Below are 26,479 nucleotides of genomic sequence, written 5' to 3'. Positions count from 1 at the left end.
ATCTGAATGGATGGCATGCAAAACAAAGTTTTTCACTGTACCTTGGTACATGTGACAATAATAAACCAATTTACCTTCCTCACTGGTGGCAGTCGTCCTTTCATCTACCCCAACTCTTAACATTCTTCAGTGATCCCCTTTTCCCCTCTAAGATGGTTCTTAACAAACTACCCATTGACCAAGCTTTTGGCCACGTGCCGCAACATTCCCTTGTGGCCAAGGAACAAACTTTCTCTGGTAACGTTCTCATGACATACTCTGTGATGTTTTGTTAAATTAAGGCACCATATGAATGCAAGTTCTTGAACTCCTACAATGATGCTCTCATCTTATGGTGACTAGTCTTCAGAACTGGTATTAAGTTTACTTTGCTCTCAGTATGAGTGTACTACTGCAATAATTGTCCTTTGATCTCAACATTAACTGTGAATCTTTGACACTATTCCCAACTGACTGCTGCCTTCATGTTAAGTGTACACATTCCCACTTTCCCTTTGGTACTTCATTCCGATTTCTATATCATGACTTAGATGTGATGTGAAACTAAGCGGTTCTAACAGGAGGAGGATTAACACTCGGGGAAAGTTTACTGATAAATCAGTGTTGCTCAATGGCATGAGAATCTCATTATACATCCCACTCTCAACAAAGAATGCGAGAGCAGTGGAGACAAGCAGGGAGATGTCACATTTGTTTCACAAAAATTGTCCCATCCCAAAGGTTGAGGATCAAATTGAATTAACTTGGCTTGCATTCCCTGGTGTTTGAAATGTTACATGAATTTCCAAAGGTAGATATGGAACGCCTTATTTTTCTTGGGGGTCTGATAACGAGTGCACACCATTTTAAGATTTGAGCTGGACCTATTGGGGTGAAATCAGGAAGCACATGAAAGGTTGTGGAAATTTGAAACGCTTTCCTCCAAATCAGTCAGAGCCTTCAAGATCTTCAGTGGGCAAAGATGACAAGAAATGGAGGGAACTGTGCAAATTGACCATGCCCCATTTGAACAGCAGGGTCAACCCGAGGACTGAATGGCCCTCCATGATTTCATAGAACATCGAACACTACAGCACAGTACAGGCCCTTTGGCCCACAATGTTGTGCCGACATTTTATCCTGCTCTAAGATCTATCTAGCACTTCCCTCCCACATAGCCCCCTATTTTCTATCATTCATGTCCCTTAAATGTCCCTAATGTATCTATCCCCACAACCTCTGCCGGCAGTGTGTTCTACGCACCCACCACTCTCTGTGTAAAAAAAACTTAACTGTTTCAACTGTTACGATGAGTTATGCTCGGAAACTGGAGGATCTCGAGGGTAGAACCTGCCTGAGCAGACTACACTGTGAATAGCATCATAATTGTTTCATGTGTGTGAATTGTTATTGTCTGGTTATTATCAACTTCCTGCAAGTATCTCCCTGTAATGGCTCAGCAATCAGGGAAATTGAATTCCTCTATTTTATGATCTATCAATCTGAACAGACTAAAACTCAATTTTACCAACTTCAGCCATTATACAAGTTTCCTTTTTAAGTGAATTAACTTCAACATAAGAGCTAATTCATAAATTGAGCTTGACCCGAGCCATATCTCATTGAATATCATCATTAGTTCTGAGCAGTTGCATGTAAAGGTCAGCACTGTCAGATGAACAATGAGATCATACCCATTCTAATTACCAGCAACTATGCTGACAAAATACAGATAGCTCCCCATTTTTATCAGCTCACCGGTATCTGAATCGACAACCAGTTGAACATGCTCTTTCATTTCCTCCCACCTTTCCAGTGTTATTCTTTTAAGAGCAACGGGTACCCCCTTCTTCAGGACTGAAGATAGGAAAAGGGGAAAGCCCAATATATAGGAGGGAAAAGCAGAGCAGTGATAGGTGGACAAAAGAGGAGAGGCGGGGTGGGCATAAGGTGGGGATAGGTAGATGCGGGTAAGAGGTAGTGATAGGCAGGTGCGGGGAGGAGGGGAGAGCAGATCCGCCAGGGGACGGGTCAAAGGTAAGGAGAAAAAATGGGTAGAAAAAAGAGAGATACAATAATAATGATGCCTTATTTACTTTGTGTAATAGAGAGAGATTCTGAGAGGAATTGACACTAGGTGCTAAGTTACTGGTTTCTCTTGCTGAAGAGTATAGAACTGGATAGTTTAGTCTCAGGAATAGGGGTCAGAGGAGATTTTGTTTTTGCATATTGGGGGATAACTATATGAAATTGTCTATTTCAGAGGCTGAAGAAGCTCATTGGCCAAGTACATTCAAGGCTGAGGTAGATTTTCGAACACTAAGGATATCAGGGGATATGTTGTTCAGGCTGTGGACTTGAAAAATAGGATCAGCCATGACCTTATTGTATGCCTTTATGGCCTGCTCTTGCTTCTATCTGATATTCTTATGTGAAACATGTTTTTAAAGTAGTTTGTAAAAGATTTGGGGGAAAAACTCATTGGAAATACTTTGAATAATTGAAAGACAAAAAAAACTCGATGCTGGAAATCTGAAATAAAAGTAGAAAAAGCTGGAAATACTCAGTAGGTCAGGAGAGAGAAGTACAATTAATACTTCAGGCCAAAGACTCCTTCAAAAAACGTTTCAAAGAATTGTCAGTTCTCAATATTTTGTCAACTTTACTGAAGGCAATGTTTGCTGAAGTGGAAGCTCTATTTTGAGCTATTTTCTTGACTTCTTTGTCACAGATTTTGAGTGCAAGGATAAAAGACGTATTCATGGAGGCAGAGTCGATACCATTGAATTGCTGGCTGCTTCATTACTCTCTATCCTTCTGCTAACACAGTGGAGATAATTTACCAGGCAGAAGGTCCTCCTAACATCTGGCTTAGACATTCTATCACATAATCTTAGAATGATTCATTATTATAACTGATGATAGTGCATCTGGGCTGGGCAATGGGATGTCACAAGAAGACTGAATACAATTCATCACATGGGACCATGTTGCAGGAAACAAACTGCAAATAGTATACTTTCTTTTCTCTCTCACTCTCACACACACACACACACACACACACACACACACACACACACACACACACACACACACACACACACACACACACACATATAATGGCGAAAGGTGGCTCACCAAAGACATCACAACACAGCACTATTTATTTTCCTAATTAATGATTTGCTTGAAAGAGGAGCTGCCTGTGGCTAAAACACTATTCTTCTATTAATAGATTTGTGATAGTCTTCTTCAATCTATCTTCCATTAATCCATCCTGATTGCCAAATTGAACGATTATTGTAAAATGAGGAAACAGATGTTATGATCATTATGATACTCATCCAAGTGAGGTTTATTTGACTTCCATGTTGAAGTCTGTAATTCCACTTGCAGTGACTAAACATTTAACTGATGGGTTTGGTAGAGTCATGGTTAGGTTACAAGGCTAGTATCTTAATCTAGAGACATGAATTCAAATCCCACCCTGGCAACTGGGGAAGTTAAATTCTTGTAATTAAATAAATCTGGAAGTAAACAAAACATTTTAAAGTCACCAATACTGAGCCCATCACATTGTCACAAAAAATACACCTCAAGGAACAAAATCCACTGCCCTTACCCACTTTTTCCAAACAGTGACATTAAAGCTACGAACATGCTGATGTTTTGTTGCTTTATTATAGTGGGCTAGCAAGCCACTCAGTGCAGGGATGATTCGGAATGGACATAAAATGCCATTCTAGCCAGCAATGTCTACATGAACAAGTCACAAAAAATATAAATATAAACAGAAAATGCTGGAAAAATTCAGCAGGTCAGGCAACATCTGTGAAAAGAGAAACAGAGTTAAGGTTTCACCTCCTAAGCCTTAGGAGGAGATTCTGCTTGGGAAATTATTTCCCTGTTCTAGATCAACTGGGAAAGTAACCCGAGGAATGGAAGATGGAATTAAATAGAATTTAATTCAGGCAAGTGTGAAGTGTTGCACTTTGGTAAGTTCGATCAGGGCAGGATTTACACAGTAAACAGCAGGGCCCTGGAGAGTGTTGTAGATCAGAGAGACCTGGGAGTACAAGTGCATGGTTTCTTGAAAGTCGGCGACACAGGTAGACAGGGTGGTGAAGAAGGCATTTGGCTTATTTACCTTCATTGGTCAAGGCATTGAGTACAAAAGTTGGGACGTCATGTTACAACTATGCAAGAAGTTGGTGAAACTACACTTGGAGTATCGTGTGCATTTCTGGTTGCCTAGCTATAAGAAGGAGGTCACTAAGCTTGAAAGGGTGCAGAAAAGATTGATAAGGATGTTACCGGGACTGGAGGGCTTGAGTTATAAGGAGAGACTGGATAAAATGGGGCTTTTTCTTTCCTGGAACTTAGGAGGCTGAGGGGTGACCTTATAGAGGTTTATAAAATCATGAGAGCCATAGATAAGGTGAATGGTCACAGCTTTTTCCCAGAGTAGGGGAGACTAAAACTAGAGGACATAGATTTAAGGTGAGAGGGGCAACTTTTTCACATGGAGGGTGGTGGTTATGTGGAACGAGCTGCCAGAAGAAGTGGTAGACATGGGTAAAATTACAATGTTTGAAAGATTTTTGGACAGGTACATAGAGAGGAAAGGTTTAGAGGGATATGGGCCAAATGCAGGCAAATGGAACTAGCTCAGGTAGGCAACTTGATCAGGACAAACAAGCTGTACAACTCTATGGCTCTAGGTTTTCAGCATCAAACTTAGAGATACTGGAAATTGTGTTTTTTATTAAACTTTTACCATGTAGACATCATGAGCCTATATTTATCATCCATTCTTAATTATGCCTGAACTAAGGAAGCAATTAGGAATCAAGAGCATTGGTAGGTCTGGAATCACAGATCATCCAGACCACTAAAGAAAGGCTGATTTGCTTCACAGAATGGCTTTAGTTCAGCAGATGGAATTTTTACAAACATCAGATGTTTTCTGGTCATTGGAATTGTGTTTCAGACTTTTGAGGCATCAAAAAAACCTTTGTCCAATGTCACATCAGGTTGAGAAAGGTGCAACTTTTGAAGCAACTTTTGGGTTGGTTCCGAACTGAGCTGTGGCGAATGTCCTTGCAGGAAGGTTCAGGAACACTGAGGCTGAGAGTTTTGCCAAGTTTGGCAGGGAAATAGGCACCAGGATGCAGCACTAAGAAAGAGAAAAAAAAGTGCAAAACAGAAAGAAAGACAGCACTAGAGCAGGAAAAGGCAGAGTCCAACATCAGCTTTGTGCATGCACACAAATGCACAATGCATATTAAACAATGCTGGAGAGCGGCAGGTGTCAATAACAGTGTAGGATTGTGATGTTTTGGCAATAATGAAGACCTGGTTAAAAATAGGAAAATATTGGATGTTAAATGTTCAAGGTATTCAGGAAAATTAGGATGGGAAGAAAGAAAGAGACATAGGATTATTGATGAAGGATAATATTCCAGTGCTCCAGAGAGGATGTCCTGGCGATTAAGAAATAATAAAATGCCATAAAACTAATGAGTGCATCCATTGATTGCTAATGAGTGGAAAGGATTCCTCTGAGCAAATTTACAGGGATATTATAGCAATTTGCAAGCTGTGATAATGAGTGACATTATTCCTTATATTATTACAATCCAATCTTATATTAGGATAGTTGAAGTGTATCCAGGAGAACTTTCTGGACCAGTAAACTTCCAGCTCATTGGTGAAAGAGGCATGGCTGGACTTGGTGCTGGGGAATTAGCCCAACAAGTAGAGCAAATATCAATAGATGAACAATTTAGGGAACAGTGACTATGGTATTGAATGGTTTAAAATGGATCTGGAAAAGGATATGGACTACTCCAAGGGAAAGATAATGAATTGGAGAACCAAAATTTCATAGGGATGAAATATATTGGGCATGGGTAAATTAATAAGCAAAAATGTAAATGAATAATAGGATGCTTTTTCAGGAAGAGGTGGTTAAGGAATAGTCCAAATACCTTCTCACAAGAAAGCAAGTTAGCACAATTAATGCTAGTTCCCTGGCTGACAAAAGCTTTAAATAAAGCAGAATAAAAGGCCACTTGTCAAGTTGATGACAGGTGAGAACCAGATAACTCACAGAGAATTCAGGGCTAAGTCATAAAGGGGAAAAGGGCAAGAGAGATGATGGCAGCATGTAAAAATGTTGATGTTGTAGCGACTCACCGCACCGGCATCAAACCGGCTCCCGACATTGCGACATCGTCGGAGGCCCCGATCCAAGATGGCGCGGGGCCCTCCTTCTTCACCAGCGTTGGGCTGGGAAAGCCCGTGCGCGGGAAGGTCAGGTGACCCGCGCGTGACGTCAGCACGGGAACTGTAGCACGGGAAGTTTTCGGATATTAAAGGCGCACCGCGCCCCTTTCGGCATTTGATCTCTGATTTCGAAACCAGCGACTCTGTGTCTTCATTTCGTAGTGTGTAGCTAACTGCTACAATGTAAACAATAAACAGATGGTAAGAGACGTGGGAACAAAATGAAGATCTATCCTGGAGATAGACAATATGGCTAGAGTCTCAGCAAAGGAAGGTATAATTGGGATATTTAAGTTAAAACTGATAGAGAGGAAGTATTAGAAAGAATAGCTGTAATGAGTGGATAAATCATCTATTCCGGAAGGGATTGGTTGCTGAGGAACAGGTGGGAAAATGCAAAGTACAGGCCATTATCTTCCCAGTATCTGTGCATATGGGGATAATGTCTGAGGAATGGAGAACTGGAAAAATGTGAACTTTTGTCCACTAAAGGACTTAAAGATAGATGGAGCAACTATAAGCCAGTGAATTTAACCTCGGTGATGGGGCACCTTTCAGAAACAATAATCAGAGTTGGAATTTGCAGTCACTTAGATCAGAGAGGACTGATTAGGGAAAGCCAACATGGACTTCTGGATTTGGATTTGGATTTGGTTTATTATTGTCACATGTACCGAGGTACAGTGAAAAACTTTGTTTTGCATGTCATCCATACAGATCATTTCACCACATCAGTGCATTGAGGTAGTACAAGGGAAAGGCAATAACAGAATGCAAAATATTGTGTTACAGTTACAGAGAAAACGCAGTGCAGGCAGACAATAAGGTGCAAGGCCATAACGAGGTAGATTGTGAGGTCAAGAGTCCATCTTATTGTACAATAGCTCCATTCAACAGCATTTAACTAACGATAGAGTTTTTTTATATGAATAACAGAAAGGCTCAGTGAGGGAAATGTGGTAGATTTTCAAAATACAAATTGCTGCATAATTAGCTTGTCATCAAGGTGGAAGGCCATTAGGAGTAGTAGAGCATGAATATAAAACAAATACATGACAGGAAACACAGAGCAGTTGTGAAAAGTTGTTTCTCAGATTGGAGGGAAGCATACAGGAGTTCTCCCCACAGGTCGGCAGTGGACCATACTCTTCTCAATAAAAGTTAATAATTTGCACTCAGGTACTGTATACAGATTGAAATTCCCAAATCTGCAGATAACACAAAGCTAAGAAGCATAGTGAACTGTGAGGAGAGTAATAGATTTCAAGGGATGTGGGCATGCAGGCACAATGGTTAGAGAAGCAGAGAAATGCAAAGTGTTACATTCCAGCAGGAAGAATCAGGAGGTAAGATAAGATATCTCTATCAGTCACATGTACATCGAAACACACAGTGAAATGCACCTTTTAGCGTAGAGTGCTCTGGGGGCAACCCGCAAGTGTCATCACGCTTCTGGCGCCAACATAGCATGCCCACAACTTTCTAACCTGTACACCTTTGGGATCTGGGAGGAAACCGGAGTACCCAGAGGAAATCCACGCAGACACGGGGAGAACGTACAAACTCCTTACAGACAGCGGCCGGAATGGAACCCAGGTCGCTGGCGCTGTAATAGCATTGTGCTGACCACTACACTACTGTGCCAAGAGGATACAATTTAAGAAAGGAAATAAGGTCTGGAGATATCTGTGCATTGTTGGTTGAAAGTGGCAGAAAAGGTTACAGTCTTCAAAATTATGAGATGTCATGTCAGAGCTGATGGAGAAAAACTGTTTCCGTTTGCAGGTGGAGAAGGAACCAGAGGGGATTAGGGTTGGGAGTTGAGGGAGAAGTTCTTAGGAGGATGGTGAGGGCTATAATTTGTCTCTCTCTCTTGCACTCTCTCCAATTACAGTGTGTAAATAGGCTTGTGTTCACGTGAATGTGAGCTTATGTGTGTATATGTCAACATTTGCGCAAACTAAATCAATGCAGTAAAGCCAGGTTTCTCTTTTCCATTGGACCAAGACCATACAGTAACTATTATGAAGAAGCCACCACACATTAAAAAAAATGCACAGGCACCTTTCATTCCTCAAATGACATAAAATGAAGGTGGTAAAAGAAACAAAAGGGACACGAGAAAACAAATCTCATGGATGGAATCAGGAACCCTTTGACAAGAGTAGGAGTGTCGACAGATTCAATCATGATGTTGGAAAGGGAACGGAATTAGTACTTGAAAGGAAAAGACTTGCAGGGCTAAAGGGAGAGAACAGGGATATGGAACCAGTTGAATTGCTTGCACAGATTCAGCAGGGATGTAATGCACTGAATAGCTTCATTCCACTCTGGAACAATTCTGTGATTCTGTTTTCATCTTCTAAAAAATGTTGAAAACAGCACATGTCGATACGAATAGTTAAAGGAGATAATTCAACCATGAACACCAGTCTTCAAACTCCCTAGTTTAGCAAATGTTCTGAAATGGCTTAAGAGCAGAAATTCATTCCCCCAGTGCCTGTGCTAAATATGCAATACATTTGAACTCGACTTCTGAAATCTGATTCCATTGAACTCAATGGAACTGAAGCAGGATGCAACACGTATACATTACAATATCAAGCATTAAGAACATACAACAGAAGGCAAATTTCCACCTGCTAGTTTTTACACCCCTGTTGTTTTGCTTGCAAATCACATCAGAGAGTAATCTTCATTTTTGTTGAGAAATTCCCTCTGGTAGCTGATCTAAATTTAGTTTTCATAAATGATAATGCTGACCTGCTTTATTTGAAAATATTATGCAGATCGGTACATGAAACTGGGTTAAAAGAAATATATTTAGGCCATGGTAAGGAAAGCAGAATTGAAGAATGGTAAGCTAACACTTACATACAGTATATCAAGTGCAAGCAAGACCTTGCATTTAAGAATTTACGAACGTGGTTTTGACATGAGATGGACCCCTAAGGGCGAGAGAATTTTTCCCAACATAAAGAGTAATCAATGGACATATTGTACTCCTGCTGGGGGCAGTGGAGGCGAAATCTCCGGTAACATTTGAGAAACAATTTAGATACAGCAACAGGGGAAATTGTCGTATAAGTATGGATGAGCTGTGCTGAGCTTAGCCAAATGAACTCCTCCATTTACTGCCCCAAAACACAGGGTTTATATATAGGGCTTAAGATAAGATATCATTATTAGTCACATGTGCATTGAAACACACTGTGAAATGCATCTTTTGCGTAGAGTGTTCTGGGGGCAGCCCGCAAGTTGTCGCCACGCTTCCGGCGCCAACATAGCATGTCCACAACTTCCTAGCCCGTATATTGCCCTAACGCAGCAACTTTTGCAGAGTGAGACACCACCTGAAGAAACATGCATGTGCTTACGTAAAGCACAGGTTCTATAACCTGGAGCTTAGCGCTGTTTCAAAAGCTATTACTGTACTAGGGTAGTGATTAAAATGGGATTTGTTGTGTTATTCGACACATACAAAGGTTGATTTAACAATTGTCTCAGTTGCTCAGTAATCAATCTTAAAGTCATGTTTATTGTTAATGTCAAATCAGGGGACACCCCCCAAAAATCACAAAATTGTCAAAAATTATTGTTAAAAATTTGTCAGGGTGGTTTAAACCTTGATTGAAGCATAGAAATGTGAGCTGCATTGTCCCTGATGGCAGCTGCATATCGTAGAAAGCAAGTTACAGCCAAAGAGACCTCTCCCCATTGTAGCCACATTGCAGCATAAAAGACTTTAAACAAAAGAACGAACAGTCTTAAATATACATTTAGGAATATTTTATACAAACCTGAAGCATGTAACTTTTGTTGCAATTGTATTGGATAAGCATTATTTGCAGTTCTGCTTGAAGCAGGTGAAGCTCTTGTTCAAGAGCGTGGGGCTGGGTTGTCACGGATCTGGCGCACCGCCCAAACTTGCTGCCCAACCACATCAACCTGTTCCAGTTACGGAGGTCCAACGAAGCCAACCTTCCACCCAGAGGGGTGAGAGGCAACAGGCTCCATAATTTGAGGAGGCCTCAAGGCATCAGAACATGAGCTCCATCACCAGACCCCACCAATGGGTTTGGCAGCTCGTCACTATCAAGGACTTTGGAACATTAAGTGTCGTGCATTGCGAGAAACTATTCACATTGACTTGAATAACTAAAAGTTAATTAAGCACACCTAAAAAAATGATAGTAAATAATTAAAATATTAAAATAAAGTAACATTAGTAAACCGCTTCCTTCTTATTTTTCAGAGTGCCTCATTCCTTTGCATCTGGCCAGAGATCACACATGCCAACACCTGACCTCCAGCTTATCTGAGACCTCTGCATTTGACCACTCATGTGTGGAGATCTGAGACGGGTTAAACCGTAGAATGCAGATGGTGAGAGCACTATATACAGGTAAACTCCAGGAGGGCCAATGCAAGGGAAAAGTGAGCATGTTTCCTAATTCAGTAGAGTCAGTGAGTATTATACCTTACGAGGCCTCGCCTTGAGGACACAGTTGAGAGTTAGCTCTCAAATCATAAGGGTGCAAAGTTAGAACAATTGGACAGAGCAGAATGAAAAGACCAATCCCCTTCACAAGAGGTGAGTGAAGGCAGAATTTATGTGGTAAGTAACACGGTATAATGATATAAGTAATCTGGTGCACCTAAAGAATGAGGCTGCTTAATCCACCTTGGGAGAGAAAACAAAGCACGTTTACTTAAAGTTCTAATGAAAGGTCATTGACTGAAACTATAAGTCCAGCCTGCTGAGTGTTTGCAACGTTTTCTGTTTTTTACTGAAACACAGGACTCTGATATTAATTCATGTTAGAAAATGAACACTTGGTAATCGTGATCGGGATGAATTCATGGAGACAAAATCCTTTGATTCATCCAGAATGCATGAAGTTAATTGTGAGGGGAACTGCAAGTTTGATTTTATACTGGATATTTGAGCTAAGATCAGATGAATAATTCTTTCCCTTTTCCAAATTAATCGTGTGACTACAGTCTCCCATGTTGGTTTTCTACCAATCCTATCTGGATGCATCACGGCTTGGTATGGCAACTGCTTTGCCCAGGACCACAAGAAACTGCAGACAGTTGTGGACACAGCCAGCACATCACGAAAGCCAGCCTCCCCTCCAAAGACTCTGTCTATACTTCTTGCTGCCTCAGTAAAGCAGATTGCATAATCAAAGACCCCACCCACCCCTAACATTCTCTCTTCTCCCCTCTCCCATCGGGCAGAAGATACAAAAGTCTGAAAGCATGTACCACTAGGCTCAAGGATAGCTTCTATCCCACTGTTAGAAGACTATTGAACTGTTCCCTAGTATGATAAGATGGACTCTTAACCTTACAATCTATCTTGTTATGACCTTGCACCTTATGGTCTACCTGCACTGCACTTTCTCTGTAGCTGTGACGCTTTACTCTTCATTCTGTTATTGTTTTACCTGTACTGCCTCATTCTGTTATTGTTTTACCTGTGCAATGAATTGATCTGTATGAACGGTATGCAAGACAAGTTTGTCACTGTCGCTCGGTGCAAGTAACAACAATAAACTAATTCCAATAATAAACCAGTTCCAATTACTATACATTCAGCAGACATAGCAATGCAAAATGCACAAAGACACTTAACCCCGAGCGTTATCTTCACGATCAGAGCATCTAAATTTTCTCCTTCTCATCAGTCAATGTGTAGAGACGTTAACTTGGATTCACCCTTACAATTGTACTGTTCGCTAGGCTTGTCTTTGATTTTGGAGATCCTGAGGTCAGGGGTAAGTGATACAGTGGTTGGGGTGCAAATACTATCATGGCTGACCACTGGACCAGCAGCCAGAGTTTTGGATCACTGAACCAGACACATGGGTCTAAGTTCCACCATGCAGCTGGGAATGTTAAATACAAGTACTAACTGAGCAGAGACTGGTTTATAGGAATTGATCACAGGTGCCTGTAAGGAAAGGAACCTGCCATCTGAACCAAGTCAGGTCGATGTGTGACTCTAAACTATCAACACACCTGCCTCCTCGGGACAGTTAGGGTTGGACAATAACTGCTGGTATTGCCAGTAATAACCACATCTTGTGAACTAATAAATAAAAAATATGGTGTTGGAAGGGTGGGGGATTCATGTTCTGACTTCTACTTAAAAATGCCTCAAATTAGTGCAGAACCGTGAGCAAGGAACTGAGCGGACTTCAAGAATTTCCTACGGTATGACAGATTAGAATACCATATTAATGTTTAAAGAAGCATCCTAGATAAAGCACAGTGCAGAACTTTTCCAAAGTTTAGCAGGTTAGGCAGGTCAGGAATTAATTCTTAGGCATATTAAATCTCTGATAAAGGAGACTTGCAATTTATATACATTAGGGCAGCAAGAGACTCCTTAGAATTGAGGGTTACAGATAAATAAGTTATAGATAATACAATGCCTCCATATTCTCAATGCATGTCTTGATCTCAATACAATACTCCAAGGATTCCTAATGTAATTTCTATGACTGGTCGATCTATTAATATTTGACGTACCTTGACAAAAAGTTTGGATCAAAGTTAGTTTTTTCTTATTAGGCTAGACTTAACTAGCAGGGGAAAGCACACTTCTTTTTCAACTGATGGCCCCTAGAGATATTCTGGTGAGGAAAGGAAATCACGGATGAATTAAAGTGATGCATGTTGGGCCTTGGGGAACACAGCTTGTTAAAAAACAGTGCATTTCACAATTAAATTAAAGTTCGAACAGCAGGAAAATAATTTAAAACTCAACTTCTTATGATACAAATATTGTTTTGTGATAGATTTGAACGTGGGCAAAATAGTACCAATGTTTTTTTCTCTTGCAATCAGTCTAACCGGTAACTTAATTTAACAAAAAATAGGCATTGGAAGATTAATGGCGGTTGGAACAGAACTTCTCCCCTCTTTAATCACTCTGAGAGTGAAGTCCTCAAATGCCATCTTTGTTCACTTCTCTCCTCAACAAACTCCAAGCGATATTAAACTCTGCACAATGAGTCATCACATACTGCATATCACATACTTCCTCCTTTCTGCCAATCTCTACAAACTCTTGCAGATTGTTGAATTTAAGTTCCACCGACTCACTCTCAACTTGTCTTGTGAATGTGGTCCCCTTTATCTGATTGAGCTGCTTTAGTGGGAAATCTTTCAGACAGTGTCTTCTTCCTAAAATATTCTCCCAATCTCCTTCAAAACTTTTCTTTTTTGAACAAGACTAAAGGTCAACCCCATTTCTCATGTCCCTGTTCCAAAACTGCTCTTCTTCAATGTTAAGACACGCAAGACATTCTCCAACAGAAGGTTTGGTTAAAGTGAAGTTGCCGTGACAACTAAAGTTCTCAGGGTGCCACTGGGTGTTTGAGAAGAAACTGATTTGGCCTGAAACTCCACAGTGGAGGTTACACTGCGCCTTTAAAAGTTATCGAAAGCATCACTCACATAATTCATTTTTGATGTTTTTTTGTTCAAAGATAAAGAGAATATATTGTAAGAAAATAAATGTTGCACGACGGCTGCTGTTCCACTTTGTAGGTTGTCATGTGAGCTTTAGAAGTAGCTGGATTTTTTTTATTTCAGAATAAACATTGTAGGATGCTTAAAGGTTATTTGTGCATTTTGAAGTTGGAGGTTTTCTTTTCATCAGTGCATTATGTGGTTGATGTAAGACTTTGAAATGTAGAGCAGGCTTTCACGCAATGACCAGGTAGGAAAGTGGCAGAAAATGCAAAGTATGTATAATTCACAAAAGAATCTCACAACTTGTTTTTTATCTTATAACTGTAAAGATGAATCAATTTCCAAGAAAGCAGTTTAGACGCTATGGGACCAACAAAGATTTGGGATCATTGGGAACAAAAATCTCTCCAGCGCTTTTAATGCCTTTATACAAAATCTGATGTTTAAATAGCAATTTGAGAATATGACTGCACATTTAAGATTTAGAAGTCAAATAAAAAAATGTAACTGGAGTGCAGGATATTTTCACAGACTGAAAGAAAAGTGAAACTGCAATGAAATTAATTGGAATATTCCTTTGTGAATCTTAGACCGATCTCTGTGAGGTCTCCCAGACATCTTAACTGCAAACAGGAAATGTCAGGAATACTCAACAGGTAAGGCAGCATCCATGGAGAGAGGAACAGAGTTAACAGTGCACGGGTTAGGAGCTGTGGGCATGGTATGTTGGCGCCGGAAGAGTAGTGATACTTGTGGGCTGTCCCCAGCACATTCTCAGCAATGCAAAAAGATGCATTTCACTGTGTGTTTTGATGTACATGTGACTAATAATAAATAAATATGTTAATATCTTAACATCAAGTAGTATCTGTGGAAAGAGAAACATTGTTAATGTTTGAGCATGACCATCATTCCACAGATGCTACCTAACCTGCTGAATGTTTCCACCATTTCCTGTTGTTAGTTTTTTTTAGGGGGTGGGTTGTTTTTCACGGGACACCTTAGCTTCCAGTCAAATGACAGTGTCACTGACCTCAGTTCTGACGCAACATCCACCTGAAATGTTAACTCCCTTTACCTACGCACGTGCTGTTGCATATCTCCAGCATTTTCTGTATTCTAGTTTTCCAGCACATAGTACTATTTGCTTTTGTATTCTTTTGTCTCTTATTTGGTGGAAGTTGAAGACATTTTTACTTCTGATTCTACATTTAAAATGATAGAAATTCTCAAACTGAATATAAAGTGATTGATTGATTGCTTTTTCCTTCTGAATTGCCCTGTTACTGCAATTTAAAAAAGGGCCATTAAAACTTACATTGAACAACATTGTTCACACATTTGCTTTTGCCAATAAATATTTGGTGACTTTTTTTTTGTCTGTGGTCTTTCTGCAGCAATGACACTCTGGGCAGGGAGAGATTAATGGTTCCTCCTACATTTAAACTGAAAAGGTCAGTAGTTGTAGTCTTCAATGAACCTTCAGTTCAGGAGTGCAAATTTCCCAGCCCTTGAATTAAAACAGCAGGACATGAATAGAGCTTCCTGCAGTCAGCAAATCTAATTTATGCAGGTGAACCAGGCTGGGTGATCGCCAGAGGGTAAAGTAGGCAAAAGCACAACAGTAATTTATAGCATACATGAGATCTGCAAGGCAGTTGACTACATATACAGCAGAACAGTTAGCCAGCTGTAAGAAAGGTGGAAAGCAGAGAATAGGTGGCAAAGAGTGGTGCTCAAGAGTGGCAGAAGCTGGCAAGTGGGATCCCATGAAAATCAACCCTGGGACCAATGTTCTTCACAATTTATGTTAAGAATTTATATTGGAACCAAAAAGACAATTCCTAAATTTACTAATGAAACCAAATTGGGAGGGAATAGTCAAGACTGAAGGGGATTTACAGGAAGGCATTAAAGAATGTACAGAATTGCCAAATAATTGGCAAGAGGATTCTAACAGAGATTTGTGGGAGGATCATGTCAGCAGACTGGGAAGGGAAGGTTGAGGAGGCCAACCTGACAGATCTTTAAAATTATGAAAAGTTTTGACCAAGTTGACACAAAGTGTTGCCACTGTGAGAACAGCACAACTGAAGGCCATCAATAAATGATAACAACTGAGTCATGGAAAAGGGAATTCATCTGAAATGAGAGAGCAGTGCATGTGGAATTGGTTTCCAAAAAGAATAGTTTAAGTCAACACTACTCATGCACTTAAACACAGGAACACACTGAACATAGGAGCAGGAGTAGGCTACCTGGTCCCTCAAGCCGGCCCTGTCATTCAGTATGATCATTGCCGATCTACTCCTTCTCTGTGCCAGATCTCCAAAGTCCTCTGTGCCCTGATCTTTCAAAAGTGTATCTATCTCCACTTAAAATACTAATGATCTGGCATCCACAACTTTCTGAGGCAGAGAATTCCAAAGTTTCACCATTCACCTTAAAGGGGTGGTTGGTTAAGATCTGCATTTATATAGTGCTTTTTGCAATCTCTGTACAGAGTCAAAGAAGTACTTTTAAATGTTGGCAGCTAATTTGAACGCAGCAAGCCCCCCAAAACAGCCATGCAATGGAAAGCAAACAGTTTGTAATGTAGCGATGCTGATTGTTGAATACATATTGGCCAGGACACGTTAATATGGAGATACAAGAGACTGCAGATGCTAGAATATGGAGCAACAAACAATATGCTGGAGTAACACTGCGGGACAGGCAGCGTCTGTGGAGGGAAATGGATCGTTGACGTCGGACAGTCCAGATGAAGGATTGTGAAGCAAAACATCGACTGTCTATTTCCCTTCACAGATGCCACCTGGCCTGTTGAGTTCCTCCACCATTTTGTTTGTTGACCCCGGTTAACACCCTTCTGCTTCTAAAGAACACTAGCTAGCTTCTTTCAAAAGATTACAAATCTTACACATGCTGCAGTATTCAGAGCCCACTTGTGTTTAAATATGCTCAGGGCCAAACTCCAAGTTATCATCAACTTGTTCACCAAAGCACTCAATACCGTCCCGAACACTTATTCTCCACTTTGAGCATAACAGAAGGTGGGCCTTACATTCAACATGTACAAGATCAAGGTCCTCTACCAACCTGCCTCTAATATACCAAGCTGTCCTCCAACAATAAATGTTCATGAAAATGCCCTGGAAAATATGGACCACTCTCCACATCTCAGGACTCATCTCCCATCAATTCATCACTACCTTCAATGTACCAGCACAGTCTTTAAACGATTGAGGAAAAGTTTAAGATCAAAAGTTCAGACCTGACTGACCAACAACAATGATCCTTGTCCTCCTATTTTCTTCCGAGACCTGGACTACCTACAGCAGGCATCTTAAGACACTGGAAAAATACTACCAAGGCTGGCTCCACAACATCCTCCAAAGTCACTGGGAGGATAAGCAAACTAATGTCAGCGTCCTTTCCCAGGCCAACATCCCGAACACTGCGGCTCTCTTACTTTCATTCAGCCATGTCAGGCATGCCACATAGCATGCCCAATACCAGGCTCCCAAAACAGACCCTCTATTTCAAGCTCTGTTGTGGGGTGCGATTACCAGGTAGAGAGAGAGAGGAAAAGAAACAGGAATGTGCTTGAAGCTTTCTTGAAGAAATGCAACATCCCCACTGATTCCTGGTAACCTTTGGCCCATGATTGCTCAGAGCGGAGAAGAAGCATTCGGGATGGCATTGAGTATCTCAGGGCTATTCATCAGTGGCTACAAAAGTGGCAGAAGGAGTGTACCACCTCATAAGTGTCTCATAGTCCATCTGCTTCTCCACCTAGATTCCCAATTTGGCCTTATCAACCACCTCACAACCTACAAAGCCTGAGTGGAAGCAAATCATCTTCAACCCCAAGGGACTGTATAAGAAGAGAATCGTTGTGATGTTAATTGTGGAATAAATACTGGCTAGGTCACTCAAGCTAACCCCATTTCTCTACCAAACAGCAGAGTTCACACTCCCTTAAAAAAATGCAACTCCTAAGCAAAATTACAAATCATACTTCTGATATCAAATGAATGGATGTTTTTGGCAAGAGTGACAAAGCTTAATCAGATTTTTATGTGACCCATCATGAGTTGGTGTCCCTGTTCTCCAGAATAAGTCTTCTGTTCATTGTAAATGACTACCCTTGTTTCATGCGTTATTTATAAGGTGCAACATAGAAATTAGACAGTGTGAAATGGCTGCAGGCCGACAGAAATCTGTGGTGTGATGAAAAAGAAATTTATGCATATATAAAGTTTTCTTTTCATATATGATAAAATAAAGACCTTGAATTTTTATAACACCTTTTATAACAGCAGGGTGTCCCAAAGCACTTTCAGTTAATTAAGGACTTTATGTATGGTCACTGTTGCATTGTAGAACATACTGCAGCCATTTTATGCAAAGCAATATCCTATAAAAAAAGGCAACAAGGGAAAAACCAGACAAATTTGACTATGCGATAAATGTTGACCTACTCTTCAAATAATGTCATGTGAAATTTGATGTCCACCCATGGGATAGACAGAAGTTCAGTTGAATGTCTCATACCAAAGATGGTAGCCCAGACAGTCTAATTCAGCATTCACACTGAAATATCAGTGAATGCACAGGTAGTTCAACTGATCAGTCAGCTTTTTCATTAAAGCACACAATTTCCCAGAGTTGCCACATTAAAAGAAAATTAAATCAGCAGAAATAATTAGTGTTAATTTAGCCACATGCAGTATCGGCTGAATTAAAGGGTCACTGATTAATGGGCTCAAGGTTACTTTATTTATAAAATGTTATTATTCTTCTAACTCATCTGGCAAAGTGCACACTGTGCTTATTCCATTATTGTCTTCATTAAGGCGAAATGGGCCCTTATATTAAGTGTTTTAATACCTAAAAAGCAGAATAGTACAAGTTAAAAATAATGGTCCGTAGTTTGGCCAGCCGGCTGTTATCACTTACACCTCATCTCTCACTGCAAAACATGGATATATTTTAAATTAACATGACCCTACTGGTGTGAATTTCTGAAATTTGGTTTTGAATAATCTAAGTGAGATCTTCTAACAACAGAGAAGGTGAACACAGCCTTTAAGAAAAGTACCCCCAACCTGCCTATACAGGGCTGATTAAGATCACACCACCTTTTCATAATGTTATTGAAACTGATTTAGGATCTTTCTTCCAAGGTCAATACACCCTGAATTTATATACTTGACAAAAAAATGACCACGTTTTCCCTGTCAACTGTGCGCCTTTTCGGTCTGCAGAATTCCAGGCGAGAATGCAATGGGATAATGAAACCAGGATAACAAAGTGGGTGAATTGCAGATAATCCCAAGAAATGACAGGATGGATAATCATCAATGTGTGATTTCCTTTGCAACCCAGTATCATCAGGATCACTACTGCTCATCAAGGAACATGTTCTGAAGTGGGAACATAAAATGAAAATTGATAAATAGCAGATGCTGAAGCAGAAAATGCTGGACATACTCAACAAGTTGGGCAACACGTGGGAAAAGGGAAACAGAGTTTACGTTTCAGACCAGAGAGTCTTGCAAGAGAACATGCTCCTGATGCATATCAAATTACTCAGCCAGTGTAATAACAATGACAACAGCTCAAGGCTCAAGACTGCTGCTATCGAATGTCAAATTTTGCAGGTGCTTCCATTGGTAAGTTTGTATCAGGAATGATAAAAAGAGAGTCAAAGAAGAAGGAAACAGAGAGGTATAGAAGTAGGATGGGCAGAGGTACTGAAAGCAAAAAACAGAGCAGAATAGGATCACTGGCTGAGACCAGTTCAGCTGAATGGGCTGCTACTGTGCTTGCAACAGAAATTTTTAAGCCCGGATGTTCATTGAAGATTTTTTGAAATATTAATACACAAATTATGTCAGATTAATTAAATTTGGGAATCAGGTGTAATTTAGTCAAAGAATTCATAATGATTTTACACACAGCATCAAAAAATGTAAGTGGTTTATGACCTCTTAGATTCCTGCCCAAAGTCCAGAGGTAAGAAAGAAATAATTTCCTTTTATGCATGTTTCCATGTCTTTCGTTATCTATCTTAAACGTGTGTCGAACTCCCCTTCTGAAATTCAGCTACCTTGAAGTGAAAAGAAATCCAGAAGTGAGTGCACAACATTACTACATTGTATGGTTATCACCTACAGCAGAGGATTAATTAATATCCTGAGATGTTCCCAAGCTGAAGTTACTTTTATAAGTAGAGTCAAGTATTAGTGTTTTGTGTAGGGTTTCAGTGTAATGTGCCACCTGAAAAGGCCAGTAAAAGCAATCCAGGATTGCCACATGAATCCTTAGCCCTGCCACATGAATTTAGCCCTGCACCATCACAGTGAACTTTTCATAGCCATCACAACTTGTCTAGTAAGACACTTCATTGCTCAAACCACTGGAAAGTGGTACACGGTTACCATAATGAGATGGGGAATAAATGTTGAACCTGCTGATGATGCTGACATCCTGATACCCTACATAAAGAAAAGGCAACCTTCCCTCAGCACCACAAAAAAACCATCCAGCCAGATTCCAAGCTCAGATCCTAAACTAGTGACTGAAACCACAATCTTCTGATTCAGAGTCTAGATTGCCAAAACAGAGCCAACTAGCATGCTGTATGATTAGTTGCTGCTAATTCCTAAACTTGTGTACAAAGCACTTGCTTGTAATGCTGATAAAATAGAAAAAAAATATATCTGTATGGAGACATCTAACCACCTGTTAGTTCTACAGTAGGCATTAGACTCTCCTTAAAGTGCAGCAAACCAAAACAGAAAATATATTGGATGTAGAAGAAATTTAGATATTCAGGACTTTGTTAGCTGCCATATCAATTCAAGCCAATTTTGCTTTGGAATTAAAATAAATGAGCATTGGCAGCATAACGTGTTGGGCCAGGTCTGACCAGCAAGCTATCTAAGTACACCAAGAACCTTCCCTTGGACCACACCGAGGGTGATAGGTTGCACCTCTGCCTGCTCTCTGGAATCCCAAGCTTCCACCTAGTCAAGTATTCCTGTTGGTCTTAGGCATATATTTCCTGTGGGAGGGTAGCTGATTAGCAAGGTCCAGTGCAGCTCAGGTGTCTCACAGCACAAGTGGTCAGTTGTGCTCCTAGAATTGCTTTGTCAGGAAGGAGCTGCTCCCTGGCTCCCCAGCTGTCAAACTTGGCACTGGTAGTGAGTTGGCTCATTGAACCATTGCAACCCTTCTGGGGAAGGTGCTGCCACAGTGCTGTTGGAGAGGGGGTTCCAAGATTTTGACTCTATGGCAATATATTTCTAAGGATGGTGTGTGACTTGGAAGGAAGCATGGTGGCAGTGGTGTTCCTATGTGTCTTAAACCTTCCTCCTTCTTGGTGATAGAGATTGTGGTTTGGAGGTGCTGTTGGAGTAACTGCAGTACATTTTATAGATTGTACACACAGCAGCCATTGTAGGCTAGTTGTGGAGGGAATGAAATTTGGCATCAATCAAGCAGGCTGCTTTGTTTTGGATTGTGTCGAGGTTCTTCAGAGTTGTTGGAACTGTACTCAAACAATCAAACAGTGAATATTCTATCTTGGTCCTGACCAGTACCATGTTGATGGTAGAAAGGCTTTGGGCTTTCAGGAGGGGAGTTAGTCACCACAGAACAGCCAGCCTCTGACCTGCTGTTTTAGCCACAATATTTATCTGGTTGATCCAGTTGTGCTTCTGGTCAATGGTGATCCCCAGGATGTTGATGATAGGGAGTTGGTAATGCCACAGAATGTCAAGCATATGTGGCAATGCACTCTCTTGTTTAAGAAGGTCATTGTCTGTCATTTACTGCTTACCAGCCCATGCCTAATAAGTGTAAGGCCGCTGTTTTGCAGTGAGGAAGCAAAATTCTTGGATTATTGAAACCACAGCATCAAAATGGAAGCAGGGCTTGAAATTATACTGTAGGATAATCACATACACAAACGCTTAATTTCTCTAACAATTTAGCACATGCATTAACCTACTTAAAATAAATGGTTTAGCAGAACTGCCAAATTAGCAGACAAAGGCATCTCAGATTAATGGAGAAGCATTCTGATGTGATTCACCCACAGTGTAATTACAAAGCCAATATTTGCTCTTGTTAAATCCACAAACAGCACGAATTGAATAATATTCTTTGGTTTAGTGCATTGTTGAACTCACTGGAAAACATCAATCATGAGAAATTATTGGACTGGTTCTATGAAAGATAGCAATTACAAATGCCAGGAACTGAAAGATTTGTTCAATGTTCCAATGGTTCCATTTCAGTAACAATTTTTCATCACCTGAGATGATAGCAAATTTTTTTCCAATACCCCATTCAGCAGGTTTAATACAGCTGTTCTCTTAAGGTATAAATAATGTATTATCATGCTTGCATTTTTTTCCTTGCAATTCGTATGTGAAGAGCAGAAGGATGGCGAGAGTAAAGGTAGGTCCGATTAAAGACAAAGGTAGGAGGATGTGCCTGGAAGCTGTGGAGGTGGGTGAGGTTCTCAATGAATACTTGTCTTCAGTCTTCACCAAGCAGAGGGGTCTTGATGATGCTGAGGGCAGTGTCGGTGAGGGTAATGTTCTAGAGTATGTAGATATCAAGAGAGAGGATGTGTTGTTGTTAGAAAATATTAGGACAGATAAGTCCCCAGGGCCTGACGGAATATTCCCCAGGCTGCTTCGTGAGGTGAGGGAGGAGATTGCTGAACCGTTGGTTAGGATCTTTGAGTCCTCGTTGTCCACAGCGAGGGTGGCGAATGTTGTCCCCTTATTCAAAAAAGGTAGTAGGGATAGTCCAGGGAAATACAGACCAGTGAGCCTTACGTCTGTGGTGGGTAATCTGTTAGAAAGGATTCTAAGAAATAGGATCTATGAGCATTTAGAGAATCATGGACTGATTAGGGACAGCCAGCATGGCTTTGTGAAGGGAAGATCTTGTCTCACAAGCCTGTTAGGGTTCTTTGAGGAGGTGACCAGGAAGGTTGATGAGGTTAGTGCAGTGGATGCGGTCTACATGGATTTTAGTAAGGCGTTTGATAAGGTTCCGCGTGGTAGGCTTCTTCAGAAGGTCAGAGGCCAAGGGATGCAGGGAGGTTTGGCCATGTGGATTCAGAATTGGCTTGCCTGTAGAAAGCAGAGGTTTGTGGTGGAGGGAGTGCATTCGGATTGGAGGGCTGTGACTAGTGGTGTCCCACAGGGATCGGTTCTGGGACCTCTACTTTTTGTGATATTTATTAATGACTTAGATGAGGAGGTGGAAGGGTGGGTTAGCAAGTTTGCAGATGACACTAAGATCGGTGGTGTTGTGGATAGTGTGGAGGGCTGTCGAAGCTTACAGAGGGATATTGATAGGATGCAGAGCTGGGCTGATAAGTGGCAAATGGAGTTCAATCCGAAGAAGTGTGAAGTAGTACACTTTGGAAGGACAAACTCCAAGGCGGAGTACAAGGTTAATAGCAGGATTCTGGGCAGTGTAGAGGAGCAGAGGGATCTGGGGGTTCATATCCACAGATTACTGAAAGTCACCTCACAGGTAAATAGGGTAGTTAAGAAAGCTTATGGGATGTTAGCTTTCATAAGTCGTGGGATCGAGTTTAAGAGCCGTGAAGTAATGATGCAGCTTTACAAAACTCTGGTGAGGCCACACTTAGAGTACTGTGTCCAGTTCTGGTCACCTCATTATAGGAAGGATGTGGAGGTGTTGGAAACGGTGCAGAGCAGATTTACCAGGATGCTGCCCGGATTAGAGAATATGGATTATGAGGAGAGACTAAGGGTGCTAGGGCTTTACTCATTGGAGAGAAGGATGATGAGGGGAGACATGATAGAGGTATACAAGATATTGAGAGGAATAGATAGAGTGGACAGCCAGCGCCTCTTTCCCAGGGCACCAATGCTCAAAACAAGAGGACATGACTTTAAGGTAATGGGTGGGAAGTTCAAGGGAGACGTCAGAGGGAGGTTTTTCACCCAGAAAGTGGTTGGTGCATGGAATGTGCTGCCTGGGGTGGTGGTGGAGGATGATGCGTTGGTCAAGTTCAAGAGATTGTTAGATAAGCATATGGAGGAATTTAAGATAAAGGGATATGTGGGAGGAAGGGGTTAGATAGTCTTAGGTGTGTTTCAAGGGTGGCACAACATGGTGGGCTGAAGGGCCTGTGTTGTGCTGTATTATTCTATGGTTCTTCCTCTAACTGTATTCTAAGTCCACAAGACTTCTGGGGTGAGAAGTTATTCTATCTTATTATTCATGGTAAAGTTGTTGATGCATTCTTTACCCATGAGTTGCAAAAAGCAGAAGAGAAGCAATCTTACCCTGCACCTGTTTTTCTATATAAAGTTCACCCTCAAATGACAGGCTTTGCAAGTCAAGGTCAGGTACATATACTGTTTTATATAAATCTAAACAAATTGCTACCAAAAATGGAACTGCTTGGCAGGTGAAGGTTTGTGTTAATAAAAAAATGTTATATTTAACATTAAACCATTCTTGGGAGTACTTTTACGTGCATGCAAAGCAAACGGGGCAAGAATATAACTTCAGCTGCTGGCGTTAAATGCTTTTAAATGGTTAAATGTTGTTAAAGAGGTATGTTTTTTACACAGAAAGTGGTAGGTGTGTGGAACGCTCTGCTGGCAGAGGTTGTGGGGGCAGATACATCAGGGACAGTTAAGAGACTCTTAGATAGCCACATGAATTATAGAGAAATGGAGGGCTATGTGGGAGGGAAGGATTAGATAGATATTAGAGCAGGATAAAATGTCAGCATAACATCATAGGCTGAAGGGCCTGTACTGTGCTGTAATGTTTTATGTTCTATGTTCTTTTGAGAGCAATGGTTGTTGGTTCCCACACATTCAACTGAATCAATGGAACCAAATGTGTAACTGACAAATGATATTCTCACACATATTTGGTGTTGCCAACCTCGAATAAATTTCTCCCCTGCTGTTCCCGTTACTGGATTGCAACGGACATTTCCTGCCTTCCCTTCTCATCACATAATAAAGTGCCAATGATACGCATCCATAGCTCTCCAAGCCTTGAGTCCTTGTTCTGGTATTGTTGTAGGTGCCAAGTTAAGACCAATCTCGTTTTTGCAAGATAATGTAAGAAAATCAAAAGTCCAATCCAGCAGAGATTGTTTCCCTGAGCCTTTGATCAGCGAGTTTCAAAGGGGCAGTTGTAGCTGTCAATCCATGGAAGACCAAAATTCAAAATGCACTGAGACCTACCTACCCCCTTCACATCATCTTTGAATGCTTTAAAAACTATTAAAAGGGAAAGAGTAAGTGATCCAATTAACACATTTTCCTGAGGAAATAGGTTGTATTCAATAGAGTGTTGGTTTTGTTTTAACAGAAGTGCCAGGGAATCAACAGGGGCAGCAGAGAAATGGCTGTGATTTAGGAAAAAAAAACTTGCATAATGAGGGATAACAGCTGATGAAATCTGACAGTTTTAGAGTGCTGCAGTTGGAAAGGAAAAATCACCCATGTGGATGATCCATGAATGGTGTTGGATGAGCCAGTAATAAAATTGAAAGAGTACAGAAGCTGATGCTAAGTGTGTTAAACAAATGCAGAATTGACAAAACAAATAAGATCAAATTGCCTGGTGTTCTGGTCAGGCAAAATCATGAATATTATGCCTGCTTGGAGATCCAAGAGATTTTTTTTTGAGACACAGAAGAGCTATGAAGGTCATGAAGTCAATAGAGTCAAAAATTACAGAAATAAGCCTGTTTGTCCACCAAATCCTTGCTGACCATCAAGATCTTACTTGCATTAATCCAACACTAATCTCATTTATTCTCCCCACATTCCCATCAACTCTCCTCAGATTCTACCTCGTACCCAGGTAAAAAGGGCAATCTATAGTGGCTAATCAATCTACCAACCCATGAGTCTAGGATGTAGGAAGAAACCAGAGTATCTGGGAGAAAACTCGCATGATCACAGCGAGAACCTGCAAACTCCACACAAAAAGCAACAGGTCACGATTGAACCCATGTCATTGAAGGTATGAGCAGCAGGTCTACAAATTGCACCACTTTGTCATTGTGCTGTGCAGTTCTATTAGCTGCACCATCAGTAATCTCAAGTGTCTGGATGTAAAGAAAGTTTGAAGAAAATTGGGCTTTACAGTTTGGAAAAGTGATAGACAGAGATGTGATCTAAAAGAAGTATACAGGATTAGTGAGGACCTTGCATAAATTTTGCTTTGAACTGTGAGAATACAAAGAGGAAAATAGGTTCAAATTAGAAATAATCTTCAGAATCATTTCAGGAAATCCTTTTTCATGCAGAGAGTGATCAAAACATTGTATGGTCATGAACACCGCTTCCTAAATAAAGTAATAATCATATTGCACTTGAGGAAGTTCAGGATCTCTCTGGGTAGTTGATTCATGATAGACTGACCAACCTATGCAACGCTATGATCTTGCAAGATGTTTAGAAATTAAGCATATCTCAATGTATTCTATCAATATGCATGTCCGTAGATTGCTTCACTGGATCAAAGACATGCTTACTGCAATATACGAGTTATCTAATCAAGGAGAATGTGCAATGTGTTCCATGTCCGATGCTGATAAATCAAATCCTAAATCTAATCTATTTGCGTAAATTTCTTCTTAAACTTTATTCACTGTTGATGATTATCCAAGAATTCTTAAAAGCCCATT

Source organism: Pristis pectinata, chromosome 7 (genome assembly GCF_009764475.1).
Source record: "Pristis pectinata isolate sPriPec2 chromosome 7, sPriPec2.1.pri, whole genome shotgun sequence".
In the NCBI taxonomy this organism is placed as follows: domain Eukaryota; kingdom Metazoa; phylum Chordata; class Chondrichthyes; order Rhinopristiformes; family Pristidae; genus Pristis; species Pristis pectinata.
The sequence above is the reverse complement of the archived record's forward strand: the minus strand, read 5'-3'. Positions refer to the sequence as shown.